Genomic DNA, 3,390 nt, shown 5'->3' on the forward strand with positions numbered 1-3,390 from the left:
CCAATTTGTATCTTTACAGATTTGAACTATGATAGTTTCGTCTGTTGTCCACACAACCAAAAAGCATCTACTTCTCTTGGTCATAAATAGTTGTCCTTGTATTTGGTGCCAGTAATTATGATGCTTGTTGATGAATATCTCATTGTTAATTTTGTAAATTATATATGATTGATCTTCAGTTATTGCATCAGATAATTTACATTTTCTATATTTATATGGACACTTCACTTCAACAATATCATCTTCACCAATAAGACCATCAGGTGACGCACCAATAAATCCACACTGGTGTAACCATAGTCCAGTTGGTTGAACTATAATATTTTCAGTTTCTTGTAAAACATTTATTGCTGTTGATTCATTAGCCAGACCCCACTCTATTGCACGGACATGTTTAATGCTTCCATACTCATTATTCAATGATTTTAAAAGAGATTTTGGTATACTTTTTTTTGTCATAGCTGATATTATATGTCCAAAATTGCTAGCTGTTAGTCTATGTTTCTTATGAATAAGCCATAGATCGTTTTTAGCTTGGCCTACAGTTTCTTGAGCAATTTTTAAAATCATTTCATTAGTGACTAAAAGTTTTTCTGTGAGAAAATGTTGTTTATTTTTTGATGTTATGTATTTTTGTGAAAATAAAACTTCTTCAATTGAGATTAGCAAGCAGACTCCTGGTGGTGGCATACGAGGTTCAGGTTTTAATAACCACATTACTCCTACGGGTAATCCAATACATGCTAAACTTTGCTTGAAACGGTCTATACTATCATCTGGAATACTATTAGTTGCTGTATATGGTTTTGATGGATAAATATCTTTAATGCTTTGAACTTCATTATCATCATTTGGTTTTCTAGTATTCCAAGTACATGGCAAGTCAGTAGAGCTGAAATTGTTATGGACGAAAATACATACAGCAGCAATGTGGTGACAAATGCCTTGTCCTCTTGGACATGTACAGAGAGAGTCAGATATTATGTCATCATTTAAGACTATCTGAAAAAATAGTGAATTTAGAACGGAATAGGTATACACATAGCTTAAAAATTAAAAGTATTTTATATTATGTTTAATATCATAAACATTAAACTAATTCATTTTATAATTTATAGTAACTAATAACTATGCACAGGCACCTAAATTATATTTAATTTAATTTAAAATATGTATTAAAAATTTCAAATATAGAGAAACTATGGTATTAATTGACGTATACTAAATTAATTTCAATATTAGAATCAAAATATCAAATATACTGTAAACACTATATATGCCTATATAACACTATATTGTTAGAGCTATAAATTAAATATTAAACTTTATTAATATAAGAGTTAAACTAATTTTTATACATATATATTATGCCTATAATTTATTAATATAAAATAAGTAATAACCTGCACATGATATGTGATTTGTTTCATACTGGCTTTAACATCACCCTTAATAAGTCCGTCGGGATCAAAATTAATTTTTGAAACGTATCCTGCTAGAAATGACAGTTCACCTCTTTTCAACTGTTTTTGATTTATTTTGAAATAATTCGATATAGTTGAAAAACTTAGAGCACTTTTTTGGGCCATGCCTAATGATTTCCGAAAACTATAAGGAGTATAATATGACGCAGAATGCAGTTATGACATTTTTACTGTTTAAACCTAATAAAAAGGATAAACACCAATTTATAAACCAAGATAGTTAATAATATCTAACCCGCCATATAATAATTTGTACCTATTCAAGGATTGGATGTTTGAAAAACAAAGTTTTATTTATATCTTACATTGTTATAGTATACATTTGTAATTAAACTTTTTTCCCGCCAAATTTATTTCTTTAATAAATTTAAAATTACAAAAGAATTAAGTATGAATCGAATAACTTTATAATTCCATTTTTTACGGTGAATAATATGCACTCAAAATTGAGTGCATAATGTACTTATTTTAATTAATTAATTAATTTCCAAATTACTTCCTGTATATTTCTTATGGGTAAAATGTTTGTTTGGGTTTCGAGTTATTACAACGTCTTTGGAAAAACGATAACACGTTATCACTAACATCGCGTATAGTTGGTACCTATGTAGAGTATAAATTAAAATACACTTTGTTATTGTTATTATCAGTATAATGTTTACTGATAACACTGAAGTGAACATAGGTACCGACATATTTAAAAACGGTTTTTATTTTCATAAAACTTCCCATTACAATGAAACACATAAATATTGACTATGCAAGAATACAATTTAGGCATCTTATAAGTTCCTTATGTGTGTTATAAATAATTTATGAATTACATTGTTATGTAATACATAAGTATATTATGTTGCCCATTATATCATGACTATGTATACCGGCATTAGTCTATAGCAATTATATAGGTAGGTAATAGACATTTTTAATAAATATGGTAGGTAGGTATTGGAATTTGTTAATATTTTCGAGTGTTCCTGTTCACCCTATTTATGACACATGTTAGAAGTATTTGACTTTGAAGCATCTTTTCTACTCGAAAAATATTATGAATTCCATTGTGATTGAACAAATCATCATTAATATATGTCTACTAACTTTTAATAATCGCAACAATTGCTTTCCTCAACTCCATTTATGACTTTCCCATAAAGTTTTTCGTGTACTTGAATTTTACAAAAAAAAAAAGATATTAATAGCTTATCAGTGATAACAAAGTGGTGCTATCACGGACTATGATAAACAGGACTGAAAACGAACCTTTATTATGTGATCAGGATCTGTTACGGAAAGTAAATGAGCGATTGTGGCGCTATCTATTAGTTTTATATTACAAAATTGAGTAAGTCACCGAATACAGTAATGTTTATGAATAGCTGATGAAAAAAAAAAATACAAATTAAGTATTTTGTACTATTATATAAAATAATTTAATAAAACAATTAAATATATCTTATTATAATATAAAATATGATTTTAAAATATAATCAGGTATATAATTTTATTCAAAATCTGGTCATAACTCATAATTAATATTTTGTTCTTAAAAATTATGTATAGATATTTAATTATTTTTTAACTAATTAAAATGTATTAATTGTTATAAACTTTGCCTAGTATTAGTAAACATCTTATATTTATTGTGTTAAATAAATAATCTAATGTACATATAGTATATCAAATGTTTTAAACTATAAAGTACAAAAATTAATAATGAATAAAAAAAATTATTTTAGAACTATTATAGTATAATATAATTATAATTAAACAATTTTATTATGCAGTTAATTTACTTAATTTTTTTTTTCTTTACAAATGTTTTCTTTGTTGTCGATTTTGCATAGCACAATACTGCCGCATTCGCATTCTTACATGATAAATACTTATAGTTTTTACGATTTCCAAA

Source organism: Acyrthosiphon pisum, chromosome X (assembly GCF_005508785.2).
Source record: "Acyrthosiphon pisum isolate AL4f chromosome X, pea_aphid_22Mar2018_4r6ur, whole genome shotgun sequence".
Classification (NCBI taxonomy): Eukaryota; Metazoa; Arthropoda; class Insecta; order Hemiptera; family Aphididae; genus Acyrthosiphon; species Acyrthosiphon pisum.